The sequence below is a fragment of the Equus caballus genome, chromosome 14 (genome assembly GCF_041296265.1).
Source record: "Equus caballus isolate H_3958 breed thoroughbred chromosome 14, TB-T2T, whole genome shotgun sequence".
Taxonomy (NCBI): domain Eukaryota; kingdom Metazoa; phylum Chordata; class Mammalia; order Perissodactyla; family Equidae; genus Equus; species Equus caballus.
In genome coordinates, this window is record NC_091697.1 from 79,606,000 (window position 1) to 79,624,225 (window position 18,226).

Sequence of the window (18,226 nt, forward strand, 5' to 3'; positions counted from 1 at the left end):
TTGGGAAGGATTTGATATACCTATTTGTCCCCATTGTTTAAAAGACATAGAAAAGCATTCCATTTTGGAATAACTCTTCAGATTTATTATTACATTAAGCATATGATAGATGATCAATGAATTCTTGTTTAATGAGTAAGTAGTCAAAATTTTAACTACCCAGTCACACTATCCATGCACTTCTACACCAGCATTTGATTTCCTTCCAGTTGTGTTTTAGTAATTGCAATTATTTTCCCTAGTTCATATTGGAAATCTGGCTTTTCTAGAGACTTTCCATGTGTAGAATTAATTTGTTCTTGCGATTTAGAAAACTCAGATAGATGTTAAAATTTGATAAAAATCTAATGTCAGTTTCACAGCTAAACAGATCAGAAATAAGGGTTAGGAGGGCATTTTATACTTGTTATAGCTTTACAAACTTGCTTAGATTCTTTCTGCTCAATTGAGTCCTTAGACAGAACCACCCAAGTCAGAACTTCAACATAACTGAAGGTGATAAGAAAATCAGCATGTCTGAGATAACAATTTAAGCACTGCACTATTTTCTCCTTTTTAATAATATTTTTCTTGTTATGTAGTATATTAATTACTATTCCACTTTATAGTATTCCTGAAACATAATTTAACTTCAAATGAATTTAAGATAAATTCTGTTGTTTAGGCAGCTTTCAGTGTGCACTGAAGAAAGGAAGAGGTGAAAACAACCAGTTGAGCCAAATATTACCTAACTTCAAAAAAAGACATCATTCCAGTACCTAGTAATATGGAATTAAGTATTTTAGAAAGATTTAAATTTGGTGTGCATAGTTGTAATTTTTTAATGTTGACATCACTGTTTAAATAAACTGTTTTCTCCCCACCAACAATGTTTTCTTATTTCATATTTTAAAATACATTTTTAAATTTCTTTAACAGGCAAATGATATGTTGTTCAATAATGACAGAGTTTAAAGTAATGTTCTTGTATACCCAGAGCACAAACAGTAGAATGGATCTGTAAAACTGGCTTTGAGCAGGACCATGGCAGGAATAGAGAATGAGTAATGGGAGAAGAGAGTCTCATCTGATGGCTATGAGTCATCTTTTTTGCTGGTAAAGCTGACATAGCCCTAAGCAGATTTGGTCATCATTGCTTTAACAAAACATTTTATCCAAAAAATAATTCCAAAGCCACATTTAGGTATATTTACGGAGTCCAACTTTTATAGACAAAACTGAAGTAGAATTTTGGAAAGTGTCAATAAAAAGGTTCATTATGTGGATTTGATTACAGTGATGTTAATCAATGCAAAGGCTGTGATAAGGCTTGGAAAGGGATGGGCAGGCCAGCCAGGATCCTCACCTTATTCTGTCTTGGGAAGTTCCTTACTTATAACACTAATATTTATGGGTTGAAACAATTCAACTTTTCATTTTATGTTTTAATTAAGGATTGTGCATCTGAAAGTCTAGGACATTAGCTAGGTGATTCAAAAGTGTATTTCAGACTGCTAATTTAGTCTGCTGGCTCTCTGTGATGATTTTCTCAGTTTTCTCTTTATTTATCGTTTGTGTCTCTGTTCCATTTTTCTGTTTAGTGGTTTGTATAAAAGATCTTATAGATGAGATAGTCTATTTTCTGATGGCTTCTTATTTCCTTAGTCTAAGCAGGTTCCATCGCTTTCCTCTTCCCCATATAAGTTATTGTCACAACTTACTCCATTTTGTATTGTGAGCTTGTGGTTAAAATAAAATGATTATAGTTATTCTTGATGTTTTCCTTCCATTTATCTTTAATATTATAATTAAGTGTTTACTAACTTGTTCCGAGAGACAGCTGCAATTTTCTGATTTTGACTGTCTATTTATCTCCTTGCTCAAAGCTTTGGAAAGCCTTTCTTTTTTTTCAGGTATGAGGGCTTTCTTGATCATTTCCTGGGAAGGGTCGGGTCTTGTGGTGATGAATTCTCTCAGCTTTTGTTTATCTGGGAAAGTTTTTATTTCTCCATCATATCTGAAGGGTATTTTTTCTGGATAGAGTATTCTTGGCTAAAGAATTTGTGTCGCAGAATTCTGAATATATCATTTCACTCTCTCCTAGCCTGAAAGGTTTCAGTTGAGAAATCTGCTGAAATCCTGATAGGAGTTTCTTTGTAGGTTATTTTCTTCTGCCTTGCTGCCCTTAATGTTTTTTCTTTGTCATTCACTTTTTCCAGTTTTACTAATGCATGCCTTGGAGAAGGTCTTTTTATGTTGATGTATTAGGAGTTATATTAACTTCATGTATTTGTAATTCCACCTTCTTCCCCAGGTTTGGGAAATTTTCAGGTATTATTTCCTTAAACAAGCTCTCTGCTCCTTTCTCCCCGTCTTCCCCCTCTGGAATATCTAAAATCCTTATGTTGAATTTCCTAATTGAGTCAGATATTTCTCAGTGAATTTCTTCATTTCTTTTTAGTCTTAGTTCTCTCTCCTCCATCTGAAGCATTTCTATGTTTCTGTCCTCTAAATTGCTAATTCTGTCCTCCATAACATCAGCTGTTATTTAAGGACTCCAGATTTTTCTTTATCTCATTCATTGTGTTTTTCATCTCCAAGATTACAGGTTTGTTGTCTTTTAGTTTCAATTTCTTTCATGAAGAATCCCTCTGCTCATTAATTTTTCTCCTGATTTCATTCTACTGTCTGAGTTTCCTTGTAACTTCTTGAGATTTTTATAATAGCTCTTTTGAATTCTTTGTCATTTAGATTATAAATTTCTATGCCTTCAGGATTGATTTCTGGGTGTTTGTCTTTTTCCTTCTGATTTGGAGTGTTAATATACCTCTTGATACTATATGATAGAGTGGTACCTAGCATAGTGGTAGTATGTGGTCACAGATTCCACCTGCTGCTACTGGTAGGTGGGGGTGGGGGCAAGAACTGTGTATTCTGAGCCTGCTGTGATCCCTTGCAGCTGTGCCTGTCCAAGCCTGGGACACCCTTTGGGACTGCAGTGGCACTGGGGGCTCTCCCACCAGGTGAGAAAGTAATCACACTGGGGCTCAGGGCTGCTGCTGCCTGCTCCCATGGTCCCACTGAGACTAGCTCCCACCTTCAGGGCTGCATAGAGACTATGGGTGTTCAGGGAAGCTGGGAAATCACTTGCCTGCATGCGCAGATCCACTACCACCTCTTCCTAGGTCACATTGGCTGTTGTAATTGGTGGGTCGGGCCTCTCCATAGGTCAGAGCCTGGGACACTCCCTGGGACTGCAGTGGCACTATGGCCTTTTCCACCAGGTGGGAGAGTGATCACACAGGGGCTCAGAGCTGCCATCACCTGTTCCCACAGTCAAGGTGAAGCAGGTTCCTATGCTTGAGGCTGCAGTGGTACTATGGGTGCTCAAGCTGGGAAAGCAGTTGCATGTGTGCATAGGAATGCTGGGGGCTGGAGAGTGTTCACTTATCTCCACCCCCTCCCTGGGGATAGTCCATCCTCCTTTAGTTGTGTAGCTGCATGAGTCTCTCAGACATCCTGTTGTGCTGTGTGGGTATCCTCCACCGATCAATGAATGTCCATTTAGTTGTAGTTCAAAGAGGAAGAGATAAAGGAACAGCTCACTCCACCATGTTGCTGATGTCACCCTTTCCAATCTCAATTCAATTTTCAAGGATGGTTTAACTGTGAAACTTTAGAAGCAATCCTATTAAAGTCATGAACAAGACAAGAATACTTGCCGAGACAACTTCTATTTACTTAACAATTTGATAATATACTGCAGGTCCTCCTGGGACCCGAACCCAGGTGTCCAAGCTCTCTGCCTATTTCCTGCAAGATCCCAGTCTGAAGAAATCCCTGGGCTTGCAACTTCTGGCCCTTCTAAGACATCAGAGGTTTAACCAACTCTCTGGTTCTCACACTGGCATTCCTGGGCCCCGCTTTCTACTTTTACATACTTAACAAAATTCTACAATGGACATTTGTTGATTTTTTAATTGCAAAATAGATTTTATTATTAAATATGTATATCCTTTGGCTCATTAATTTTACTTCTGGAATTGTATTATAGGAAATGATTACAAATAAAAAATTATTCTGCATAAACAAGTTCATAACTGAATAAGTATTAAAATAAAGGTTTTAACTAAACTCTAAACTTACTGACTATGTACAATATGGTTCATTCATCTGAAAGATATTTAAGTGGCTATCAAAATGATAATAATGTCTAACATTTTATTGAATGCTATTATTATATGCCAGGCACTGTTCTAAAATTTTAAATGTCTTATAATTTTTCATTATAAGAATAATTCTGTCAGACAGGCACTTTTATTTTTCTTCATTTTATAGATGAGAAAACTGAAGTATAGAAAAGTTAATTAACTTGCCCAATGAAAAGCTTTTAATGATATGCAAAACTACTCATGTTGTCTTAGGTCAAGTTCCCATAGATGGGATCTTGAATTTATGCAGGAAGAGGGGCCACCCATGAGATCAATACCAGAATGGAAGTAGAGGAAATAGGATTTGGCTGAGAGAAGATTTAAAATGTGATGCAGATGTGATGTGGTCACAATAAAGCTCTCAGCAGACCCTGAAGGGAGCTCTGGAGCTGGGGTGGCCCTTCAGAAGTGTCCTGAATCAAAGTAAGGTGGCTGGGCCTTTATACCCTTGCTGTGATCAGTCACTGATGGATGGGTGTGACAGTAGAGGAAGGGGTGTGATTTTGGACAGCCAGCTCTCTCTTGCTGAGGGCAGTTCTCTGAGACTGCTTCAGCTGAGCTCTGCCATCTTCCAACTCTCCTAGCATTTGAGGAAACTAGTGCCCCAACCTGAAGGGGCGAGCTAGGTGGTGTACACAGCACCTATTGCACGTACAATAATAAATCATCATAAATCCATGTAGGGTAAAAATACAAATATTTATACATATTTATATTTTTTACCCTATATGGATGTACTATGTATACACACACACACACACACACACACACACATATACATGTAATATATACTTAGAATAAAAAGGAAATATGCTTTCATGGTAGGAAATAATTTTTTTTCTAATTTAAATGACCTCTTTTATAAGTGCAAATGCTTCATTTTAAAAATAAATGGTTACTCTCAAAACTTCCTTCAGCCAAGTGAACTGAAAAAATTCCAAGTATGTAAGATTTTTCTAATGCATGTATTAGAGTATATAAAACAAAGCGATATGAATGAAAAGAAACCCAGGGTTTAAAAAGACTATTAATTCCATATTTGAATAAGAAGGATAACAACAGTCATATGTCAGGAACTTAAAATATGTGTACTTAGAAAGTTTCATATAATAAAATATAACTTTCTTATTACTGTTGGGAAGTTCTGTAATTAGAATAACCCTTTTCAGCCAAAAACTTCAAAGACAAAATCCATAGGTAATATGAAGTATTTGACCATATGTAATTTATTTCTTGAGTTATGCTAGCAGACTTTTAAAATTTCAGCTTTTCATTTCTTCATTCTTACATTCTCTTTTCCATAGAAAAGTGGAGAGAGTCAAGAAAAGAAAAGAAATAAAAGGAACCTGGAGTCAGGAGGATAAAATCATCTAGATTGATGACAGGAATGGCTGCTTCTGGGTGTGTCAACAGCACAATTTAGCATGGCTTCTGGGCAGCTTTCAATATTCCTGACCAGCACCAAGGTGCCAATTGCCAGCTGCCTCTGGTTATTGCAGAGATCATTTCCACAAATATAAACTGGTCTTTTATAATTTTCTCATCTGTTCTCTGAGCTCTCTCTTGTGTGTTCTGCTTTTAGGGGACCCAATATCAAGTTGACGCCGTCACTTCAAGCACTCTTTTCCTGTATTCTTTTTGGCGTTCTTAAACCCAATGCTTCCTCCTAAAACAATTTATTTTCTCCATATCATTGCTCTGCTGAGCACCCTTGATTGGGAATCCAGGAAATTAGAGTAGGGCTTATTGATCTGACCCATCAGGATAATGCTTAAGCAGTAGCTTGAAGGGACATGTATGGTGGGAACAGGAATGCCTCAAAAGTCACATTCCTGGGTGGGAATTTATTACATTTTGCAGCTATCCAGCATATAATTGTTTATGGGGTTTTTATGTTTATGAATTTCTCCACTTTAGCAGTTTTGAAGGGGCATGTCGTAGAGCTTATAGGAGCTAAACATACTATAGCACAGACATTTGACCTGAGCTCTGTCAAGTAGTCTCATCTATGCCAGACTTGTACTCAGGAGTTAGTGTCACAAGGAAAAAGAGCCTGAGAGCTGGTTTTCTCTTATTGGTGGTGACAATAGTGGTGTAGGCTGCGTGGAGCTCCAGGGGCAGAGTGGCATCAGGGTGGTGGTAGAAGTAGCTGCTGTAGTCATTAGCGCTCCGCCTTCGGGACATACATTAGGATCACGCTTGCTGGCTTTCTTGTTGTTGGATAGGTGACTAGTCTTGACTAATGAGTTGTGAGCAGAAATGATAGTATCGTTTCTGGCTCAGCATGTTTAATAGCTACCATGAGACCCTCTGGACCTCTTTCCCTCACCACAGTGAACAGTAAAATTCCAGATATTGGCTTCTATCAGCCTGGGTCCCAGAGTGGGACAATGCAGAGCAGAGTGGACTGTGACCTGTGATGGGCAAGTAGTATGAGTGGGAAATAGTCTTTGCTGTTTTAAGGGACAACACAACCTCGTGCATCGTGACTGGCGTAGTAGCCACCAGAACTCCATTCCTGGTGTAAAAGTGGCAGCAGAGCCGATTAGTGTTGGTTTTTAAGTTTTTAAGCACGGTTTTGGGTTGCTTCCAGAAAACAGTCTTTAGTCTGGTTCTTCATCTTTTTCAACATTTCTGTGAACTACCTGGCATCCTTTGTAGACTCCTTTTTGTCTCAAATAGCCCGAGCCAGCACAGCTCTGTCCAACCCAACTCCCAAATAGCTTGATTTCCTTCAGGATCCTGCTATGAATTTCTCTCCCATAAATCTGTATAAAATCTTTGGAAGCTATCAATTTTTAAAATCTAAACCTCCTCTTGAGTGTAACAAACTTCAAAAATTTGGTAAATGTATAAAAAATGTGTAGACTATTTTTCCTTAAATTTGTCATTTTCAAGCTCCAAGGGTTTATCTTAATTCTTGTATAATAACATCTGATGAATAAATATGTGTCCACCCCTGTTTTCCTTAATCATGCTCTTAACCTCAGAAATATCCTCCTATTCTTTGCTGTCCAGATTGAACCACCCTGATCTCATTAAAATTACCATTTTGGATGGCTCCCAGAGGGTTCCAGGATGGTGTCGGCCACTAAAAATCAAATCCATCCACTGTCATCCCCACCCTTGCCCCTGACTGCCAGCTAGGAGTGTGCCAACTGTGGGGGATCACACAGCACACCTTCTCACTGTGCCATGCAGTCTCATCTCTAAGCGAAGTCTGCACTGGATAACCTCTCGAGTCCCTTCAAACTCTAAACTTCTAGGATATCTTTCTTTCCTAAGTAACAACTGCTAGTGTAGAGCCCATCTTACTGCAAATATAGTTTTGTGGCCTTTTGTTTTCTCACTTTGCCTTTGTCCATTCTGAAGTGCAGGCTTGCTTTCTCAATGGGGCAGAGTTCCTCATTCTTGGTTCTACTACATTTGGGGCCAGATAATTCTTTGTTGCAGGGAGCGGGGCTGGCTGGTGCATGCTAGGATGTGAAACAGCACCTGTGACCTCCACTTACTACATGCCAGTACATCCCCCAAGTCGTGATGACCAAAATTGTCTATAGACATTGCTAAATATCTCCTGGGGAGCAAAATTACCAAAAAGAAGGAAATCAGCGTGTCAGAGTATCTCCATTTGCATGGTATCTCCATTTTACTGTCCAAAAGAGCTGTTTCATTTTTAAACTTGAGAATTTCACTCTGCAATGCCTCTTCTAGATAATTCATAGAGATAGTAATGTTAATTCCAAGTAACAGGAAATAGCAACATAATCCCTCATTGCAGTTGCCACTAAACTTTTATCATTGTAGGGGTGTAGTCATGGGCTACACACAAACATTTACAGTTTTAAAAACTGGAGTATCATGTCACTTTGTCTCCATTTCAAACATTAACAGTAGAGTCTCTATAGAATTTTAGCACTATCGAACTACTTTAAATCTCAAATAACAAGGGTGAGCTAATTCTACTTTTTTCATTCTTCCAAAAAAAATACAATATTCCACCCAAGAGGTTTAAAATGTTTCCAAGTGTCTTCTCTGTAGAGAGGAAGAAGAACTAAGCTTTTATTATTCTGTATATTTAGTGATCACAGCACTGTTGGTGATAAAATCTCTGTTGTCAGAAGAACTTATTTATTACTTTTCCCTGTTCTTATTCTTGCATCCTTTAGCCTGGAGGTCACTAGTATTCAGAGTGAAATAGCTAGCAGGGGCCCAGAGTGACAGCTGACAGATTTGTCTGGGTGGTAGTTCATGTGCACATGTGTATGCATCCATGTGTGTGTGTATATTTCCCCATACATCTAGTCATCCAGTGTTTTTTTTTTTTTTTTTTTTTGGTGCAGGAGACAGATGTCCACCCTGATAATCTTTACTGATAACCCCATGACTAGAAATTGACTTGCTACCTATGATAAAGTGAAAACGAGGCTGAGTCAGATAAAGAGGAAATGAAATAGAGTCTGTAGAGAAGAAAATGAGCATGAAGTCAATAGGTGAGAGAGAAGGCTGCTGCACAGTGACTCAGGATTACTTGATCAATGCAGGGGGAAATAGCTGGCCACCCAGTTGTTTAGTGCTCTATCTACCAATCAGTCAGAGAGCTGTCTGTGAAATGATTAGCTATTTCAGTGTTGAGTGGGTAATGCCATAGTGAGAAAAGCGGGACACGTGAATGAACGAAACCAACTGAGGTCACAAGCCAGTTGTGTGGATAAATGCTACTCAGAAGAAAAACAGTGTGAAATTATGATTTTAACATTTTTTGGCACAGCACTACCCCTCAGTATTACATACCTTTCGCATTACTTTTAGAATAAACAATAAATTGAAGGGAGAGCAAAGGCAAAAGACAAAAGAGGCAAGGCTTCCTTAAAAGTACAAGTCTGGGTTTAAAAATTAATGAGAAGACCGATGTCGGAAGAAACAGGGAGCTTGCATAGGATGCTTACTCTGAAGTAGAGAGACCCTTGTGATTCCTTTGAGGCCTGCCTATCACTAACAGTCGCCCCTTTGAGTCTTCGTAGCATCTCTTCACTATCATCTTTTGAAAGTGGTATTTGCTTTTTTTCAAGTCCGGCTCAGGAATATGTTTTAACTACATTTATTTTTTTGCTCTGTCAAACTTAAAAAGAGCTGCTTTGTTTTGGTTTCTCATGAGTTTTGAAATATTTTCGTCATATGCCTGAAGATATGTTTTACACAGCAGGTGTTAAGGATCCAATAAGGTCTGTTGGACAAATGATTCATAAATATGTGTTCGCATGCTGTACAATAGTTGAATAGAACCACACAGATGGAGCCACCCTATTCTATTGAGGAAGTGGTATGTGTTTTTGTAAAAACTGTGATACACATGGTTTTTAGCCAAGGAGCCAGACTCTGAGAAAGTTTTTGGAATAATTTACTTATGTTGTACTGATTTGTTCAGTGGGAGTGTGATGTAAATATACCCTTATTACATATTACGGAAAGGGCTGGAAGGTCTTAATAAAAGAAATTTGAGACATCTCAGGGAAACTATGAGGAGAATATAGATAAAATGAATGCTACCAATGAAAAAGATGTTATCTGGTATTTTTAAAGTGATGGAGATTAAGAAGTAAGCTTGAGTACTTTGGTGAAGGATGTGTTTTAAATCAAATAGAGGGTGTACAAATGTCACATTGAGAGCAGGAGACATAACTGTTTTCTGAAGGTCTGGGAGATGGGGCTACCTAAGGCCTTTCTCGATCCTGTTTTAGCTAAAAATTAGCTAAATGACTACTTAAACTGCTCCTGGAATGACAGGGTTTTAATAATATCCATGCATTGCACCTCATGAAACAGCTTTCTATTTCTGATGGTATATTTAGAAAAGATGAAAGACCTTGTCCTCATTTATGTGAAAACACTTTTTTGTTTGTCCTCGCATTTCCCAGGGTATCTCATCATCGTATAGCCATTCACGATGAGAGGAGATTAGTGAAGAGACCCATAGAGCCTGATTTTGAGAAGTACTTTCAATTCTAGGAGGAGCAGTTCAGATTTTATTCTACACAGAGAGGGGACTCATCAAGCAAAGGAATGACAGGACTATAGTTGGGCTTTGAGAAGATGATGCCAGCAGAACTAAGAAGATGGAATTCGAGGAGAGAGAAAGAGCACAGTAAGATTATATAGTGCCATTCTTCCTCAGTCAGCGAGCAGTACACATGAATTCACTGAATGACTGACAAATGCAGGCCATAGGTGCCCTCAGGCTGTTCAGTGCATTGCTCAGGACTCCCTTGCTCATTCCATATCCACTCAACCCAAATTTATTTATTTTTTATTTATTTTTGTGAGGAAGATTCTCCCTAAGCTAACATTCATTGCCAATCCCCCTCCTTTTTTGCCTGAGGAAGATTGTCCCTGAGCCAACATATGTGCCAGTCCTCCTCCACTTTGTATGTGTGATGCCTCCACAGCGTGGTTTGACGAGCGGTGAGTAGGTCTGCACCCAGGATCTGAACCTGCGAATCCTGGCCCACTGAAGTGGAGCATGAAGACCTCTAACCATTCAGCCATGGGGCCAGCCCCCCAGTCAACTCAAATTTGAATTCTTAGGTCCTGCCTTGGGCCTTTGGATTGTCTGTATTCCAATTTCTAGGTCTTTGGGTCATTCCTTCCCCTAAAAGACTTTGAACTTTCCCTCTCCTGGAAGGCTATCCACCAGGCAGAACGCCCTGCCAGTCACTTGGATTGTTCTTCAGCCTCAAACCCCCACGTGGTGAATAGGATTTGGACGATTATAATGATCTCTATATTCTGGCTGAGAGGTAATGAAGGTTACAGCGGGGAGTTAATGACTAAGGGGGATTTCAGAGTCAGAGCAACAGCATTTAGTGACTAATTTAGTATGAGGAGAAGCATAAGTAGAAGGAAAACCTGTGATTGTGGCCCTGAAGAATCTAGAGGATGGTGGGGGCCTTAACTGAGATAAGGCACAAGAGCGACAGGATTTTTTAGAAGTGAGTGAAATATTTGGCACATTAAATTTGAGGGACCTGGGACATATATTTGTGGAGTCGTGAGACCAACTCTCACGGGAGGCTACATTTAGATACCTAGATATACAACTGATTTTTAGAGATGAAAGCTGAAACATTTGGAAAGGTGATATTTTCCATAATAAAGAGTCGACCAGGAAGACAGAAGGCCAAGGATGGATACTTGAGTTTTATCCACCCTTTATTGATTATCAGAGGGACGGAAATCAGGAAAAGTATTCAAGCATTCAGAGGCACAAGGAGAGGCAGGAGTACTGTGAATCCTTATTCTTCTTATTAAAAAGGGTATAAAATAATCTGCTATTGAGGGAGCCAAGAAAGAAATACATTGGCATGGCATTTTCCCGAATAACTTATTGTTTGATGCCTTTTCTTGGTTAATTGTGCTTCTTCTTGGTTGTGTTCTGCTAGCTTGGAAGTAAAGGCCAATAAAGGGATAAGCACAGTTCCCACCGAGCACAGGTGAAGGCAAGCCTTTGATTAGTGACTGTAACTCTAGCTTAAGTGTTTGTCACTATTTTTGACTTGCTTGCTGGATTCATAATTTACATGAAAATGGCTAATAGGTGTGCAGCTGCTGGGTTCCTCAGCTGGCCACTTGGTGTTTTTGGAAGCTTCATTTCAGTAAATTCTGGAAATGCTTATTCCAGCTTCCTCACTTGTGACTTCCTACTTCAGCTGCCTGTATAATTACTTGCTTGGGACCATGCTGCTCTTTATGGTTTAAATGGTCCAAATTAGTAGATTCATATTTTGACTGGTATTGGTGGGGTTTTAATTAATAGTGATATATTTCTGTTCAGTAGGTCTTCATGTGAAAGTGATGAAATTTCTTAGGAAGTTGTTCACATGCTCTTATCTTCTGAACATGAAGGAAATATGTACGCATAGGTGTGTGTGAGGGGGGGAGGAGGGAGACAATGGGGGAATAGAGAGAGGGAGTGAGGAAAGAGTGAGAGCAGAGAGTACTCTGATGGGTTTTCAATTCAGTCCCTTTGGGATTATAGACGAATTGATCAACCACCTGAGTGTTTCAATGACATTTTAGTCAGATTTTTCCTTATTTCTTCATGCTTAGTTATATGCATTGCTTCTGGCCTGAAAAAGTTAATACTATTTCCAGAGGGTCTGATTCAAAAAACTGATGAATTTCAGATCTTATGGGAATTAGACTCAATAGGAGATAGACCCTTACCCCTTTAATATTTTTTCTTTATATGTGAGAATAAGGAAACAGGGTTTGTTACTATAACAACAAAATATTTGCATATCACCAAAGGATCACTCCCATTCTTCAAAAGAGCAGCTCCAGATTTCCATGACATGTACAATTGTTGAACTAGAGTTGGTACGAATAACACTTTAAGGACTAAAAGATTTAATGTAGATGAAAATTATGCAGCCATAAAACTATGTATCAGTCAAAGGTCTTTCTGTGTGTGATTAATAATCATGCTAAATGAACATCACTAATATTTTAGAATTGAAAATAACATAAATAATCTCAACATATATAATGAAAGCAAATGTCATATTCATGTCTTATTAATTATAATATTGGTCCTATGTAGTGTGGGATGTGGCGTAAGAGAAAAAGAATCAAGGATGAAAAATACAATATTCTCCTGAGCAACTGGAAGAATGACATCTCCACTTAATGAAATGGGGAAATATGGGGGAGAACAGGTTGAAGTAAGAAAAACCAGTCATCAAAATTAGTGTTGGACATTTTAATTTTGTAATGGTTGTTAAATGGAAACATGAAGTTTAGCTCTGCGTAGGCCTGGATAGTTGTCTTATTTATTGCAGAATTTCCATTACCTTGACCCAGTCTTTCTTAAGTAAATTACTAAACAGGGTTCAGGGTAGAGGACCAGCTGGAGAAATAAATTTTGCCAGTGTCAGCATATAGATTATTTTTAAATTCGAGAGTCTGGATGAGATTACTAAGAGTGAGACCATAACTACAGAACAGAAGTCAAAGGTCTGAGTACTGGCGTGTGCTGAATCCTAGAAAATGAGGAGAATCTTTATCTCTGTCTCTATCTCTATCTCTATCTCTACATCTGTATGTACATCTATATTCATATCCATGTTCCTATCCGTATCTCTATATGTACATCTATATCTACATCCACATCAATATCTATATATATTTCCATTTCTATATTTTTATACACATTGATTCACATACAAACATATATATCACAATGTATGGAAAAGGGATTGTACTATACTCAAACTTTGGCTGTTTGGGTTTTCAATTTAGTAATATTCCTTGGAGATCTTTCCATGTCATCATATCCAGCTCCACCTCATTCTCTTCTAGTAGCTGCATAGTGTTGTATTGTTTCAAAACTCAATAGTTTGAGTAAACAGTTGCCCACAGACTGACATTGAGTTCCTTTCTATTTAGATTATTTGCTATTGCTAATAGCGTTCCAGGGAATATCCTTGTCCCTACATCAATGCACACTTATAGGTGTATATCTGTAGGATGCACCTCAATAGATACATTTATGGTTAAAAATATATGCATTTTTAAGTCAGATGAACATTGTCAAAATGCTTTGCCAAAAGGTGGCCTTCTCACTAATAGTATGTAAGATTTTTTACAAAGTTATTCATAAGTTGAGTGATTATTATGTCAGCTGATTTATTTGTATAAACTCAAAATAGTGACTGACACAGGTCACTGAGAATAAAGTTTTGATTGGTGCTGGTAGGGAATGGAGTTATTCCATAGTCACAAAGCCCTGGAACACCTGTGGGGTTATGGATTTTGGTTCCATACATGCCCAAACCAGGGCAGAATTTTACTATTGATGTGGTCAACTTAGCATTCTACAATTTTTGATTGCAATAAATATAAACCAAACTTTTATGTAAGCATTTAGAATTTAATTGCATAATGTACTTGTGATAATTGATTAGCTATTTAGAAAAAAGTAAATTTATATATTCACACTTTATCACCTAAAATAATACCTTCAAGTGAATTGGAGTGTTAAACATTAAAAGTCAAATCATAAAAAGACTGACCATCCACCACCATCATCGCCACCACAGCAGTAGTAGCAACAAAAACAACCAATCTAGGAATGAATGCTTAACTACAAACTTAAGAGTAAAGGACTTTCAAATCCACCAAAGGCAGAAAAAACTGAGAAATTTTGGTAAAAATGAATTTTTTTGCATAAAATAATCAAATTAAAAGACCCACTATTTTAGAAAAGCTTATGAGAAAATGTAAAAAGTAAAGGTTAATACTGGTTATAACAAATATCAAATCCAGTCAAATATATTAATATGTAAAAAATTATATTACAGACATGCATCACTTAACAATGGGGATACATTCTGAGAAATGCACCATTGGGTGATTTCATTGTGCAAACATCACAGAGTGCACTTACACAAACCTAGATGGTATAGTCTACCACACCCCTAGGCTATCCAAGATAGCCCATTGCTCCTAGGCTACAAACCTGTACAGCATGTTACTGTACTGAATACTGTAGGAAACTATAAGACAATGGTAAGCATTTGTGTGTCTAAACATTTAGATGTTTAAACGTCCCATTTAGGCTGGGACATTACTGTACACTACTGTAGACTCTATAAACATTGTACACTTAGTCTACACTAAATTTACAAAAAAATGTTTTTCTCTTTTCAGGAATAAATTAATCTTAGCTTATTTATTTCATAAACTTTAATTTTTTAAAACTTTTTGACTCTTTTGTAATAACACTTAGCTTAAAACACAAACACATTGTATATCTGTACAAAAATATTTTCTTTCTTTATATCCTTGTTCTATAAGGGTTTTTGTAATCTTTTAAAACTTAAAAATTCTTTTTTAACTTTTTTGTTAAAAACTAAGACACAAACACACATTAGCCTACACCTACACATGGTTAGATCATCAATATCACTATTTTCCACCTTCACATCTTGTCCCACTGGAAGGTCTTCAGGGGAAATACGCGTAGAGCTGTCATTTCTTATGATAACAATTCCTTCTTCTAGAATACCTCCTGAAGTACCTGCCTGGGGCTCTTCTTGAGGAGGTGTCACTCTTTTCAGAAATATATCCATGCTGGTTTGCTTGATTTATTTCTTTTTTTCATCATAGATTTGCTTGCAAGCAGTTAATGCACCATGAACATTCCTCTCTATTAACGAAAACCTTTCAATGTTGGGGTCCATGTTTTCAAAGTTTTTAAGGAGCTTGTTGAGGTCTGCAAAAGGTTCTGCTAAACCCTTCACTGTGAATTTTCTTGAGGATTCTTCTTTTTCTTCTCCTGCAGTTTCCTTTTTTCTTGCTTCTTCCTTAGATATGCGTTCCTGTGCCAGTTTCAACATCTCATTTGTCAACTCCTCAGGAACCACCTCTAGGAGCTCCTCAACGTCATCCTCCTCCACACCCAGGTTAAAGTTGTTTGCCATCTCAGCCACAGCCTTGGTGATTTTTGCAACCTCCTCATTTCTGGAAAATCCTTTGAAGTCATGGATGAATCTTTTGAGTGTTTTCTTCCAGATGCCATTCCTACAGTCCTTGGTGACAGACATCACATCAAGCCCAAGCAAGGTTCTTGATGCAGTCATAGAAGTTGTGATCTTTTCAGAATTTCATCAGTGTCTTCCTCAGTTGCAACAATAGCCTGGGCAAAAGTGCTCCTCGGGCAGTGGGCCTTAAAAGCTGCTATAACTCCTTCATCCAGTGGTTTGATCAAAGAAGTGGTGTTTGAAGGGAGAAACACCACTTTGACATTGGGACGACGATCACCAATAAAAAAAGGGTGTCTAGGAGCACTAACAACAATTAGCAAAATCTTGAAAGGTATGTTCTTCTCCAAACAATTCTTCTTCATTTGGCTGGCATAGCAATTCAGGAGGGCATCTTGGAAGAGGAGCTGGGTCATCCATGATTTCTCATTGCTCGCGTAGTACACTGGCAGTGGTGCTTATTGATATGCTTGAAGGCCCTGGGGTTCTCTCCGTGCCAGATCACAAAGAGTTTCAATTTGTAGCCAGCAACACTGCCCCCAGGCAGCACTGTTATCCTGTCCTTAAAAGCCTTGAAACCTGGCATTGACTTGGCCTCTTTATGGATGAAATTCCTTGCAGGTATCCATTTCCAGAATAAGGAGGTTTCATCTAGATTGAATATTTGTGCTGACATGTAATTTTTCTCCACAATCAACTTATCTACAGTTTCCAAAAATTCTTCAGCTGCCTTCATATCAGTACTTGTGGACTCACCACTCGCTTTCACATTATGTAATGCATAATTATTCTTGAATAGTTTAAAACACCCAGAGTTAGCAGTAAATTCAACATCATAGTCAGGTCCAGCCTTTCCTTTCAACATCAGAAACAAACTTTTTGCTTTGGCCATGACTGTCACGGTGCTGAGAGGGATACGCTTTTCTGTCTGGTCTTCAATCCAGGTCATTAGAAGTTTCTCCATGTCTGATATAGGTCATTCTCAAATTTTTGTCAGTCTTGTTGCCTTCAATGAAGCAGATCCTTTAATAGCTTCCGTCACTTTATTCTTGTTCTTCAAGATCATAGCTATGGTGGAAGGGCACATGCCTGCCTGGAAGCAATAACCATCACTTTTGTAGTCCTTAATCACTTTTAATTTTGTTTCCAGGTCAGTCACTTGACGTGGCCTCTTAGTGGCAACATTAGCAGTGGATTTTGTATGCTTAAGGGCCATAATAAACAAAACAACATAAAATAAAAATCAAGCACAAGAGAAAATGAGGTAATCAAGAGATGTGGTAAACATGAGACATATGAGGCTGTTGCTAGCCTAACATGGCATACTGTTTTACAGTAAACTTTTTTTTATAAGTAGAAAGAGTACACTCTAAAATAACGATGAAAAGTATAGTATAGTAAATACATAAACCAGCAATGCTGTTACTTACTATCCTTGTCAAGTATTAGGTACTGTACATAATTATATGTGTTATACTTTTATACAACTGGCAGCACAGTAGGTTTGTTTATACCAGCATCATCATAAACACATAAGTAATGAGTTGCACTACAATGTTAGGATGGCTACGATGTCACTAGGCAATAAGAATTTTTCAGTTCCATTGTATCTTATGGGACCACTGTTGTATATGCGGTCCATCATTGACTGGACCATCATAATGTGGCATGTGACTGTATGAAACTAAACAAACCAACATTAAGACTTAAGAAAATTGGCAAAGCATGAAAAACCATGTTAAAGAGAAATTAGATCCATAAACACATATCTGGACTAATAGTGCTCAATTTCACTAGAAATCAAATAAACACAAATTAAAATGATATACTACATTTAATCTATCAGTTATAAAAACACTTAAAAAGATAGAAAATCACGTGGCTGGCAAGACTGATGTGAAATGGCCATATTTATAAATAGCTGGTGGCAATTTTAGAAAGCAATATAGTGATAAAGACCACACTTAAAGATGTTATCTTTTGATCCACGTATAAATTATTTTCTCTCTCCTGAGAAACTAATGTATATGTGAACTAAAACCTTAATCATTAAAATTATTAATAGCAGCAGTATTTATGAAAGCAATAACTTTTATTCTACCTAAATATTCAATGATAAGGAAATAGATACCTATGAATATACCTATGTGATGAATTATTGTGCAGAATTTAGCATTGCTTAAGAAGGGTAAGTAATAATTAAGGACATGATTAGTATATAATAAGTGAAAAAATACAAAATCAAAGGAACGTTATGCTTAGAGCTTTGGAGAGAAATACTCACTGATAGATTAAAAAAAGGAAATATATCAAAATATTTATAGTGGCTGTGTTTGGCTGGTGGGTTTCCTGGTAATTATTTTTTAAATACTTGAAATTCTCTCTAGTTAGAATGTACAATTTTGTGCTGAAACAAATTTTTACAACTGTAATTTCATGAAATGAAAAATATTTTTGTTCTGTATTATAAAAATTCACTCTGACTCTTCTTTTTCA

The 18,226-nt window shown here is 37.5% G+C and overlaps 1 long non-coding RNA gene across 2 annotated transcripts in view; it reads left to right on the forward strand.

The window, feature by feature from the left end:
- The window catches only part of LOC138917323 (uncharacterized), a 177,256-nt gene that overhangs the window by 156,865 nt on the left and 2,165 nt on the right, over nucleotides 1–18,226 (forward strand). For both annotated transcript variants that reach the window (XR_011425150.1, XR_011425151.1), the window contains exon 2: nucleotides 15,559–16,064. This is a non-coding gene — a long non-coding RNA (uncharacterized lncRNA). The remainder of the gene's footprint in view (nucleotides 1–15,558; nucleotides 16,065–18,226) is intronic.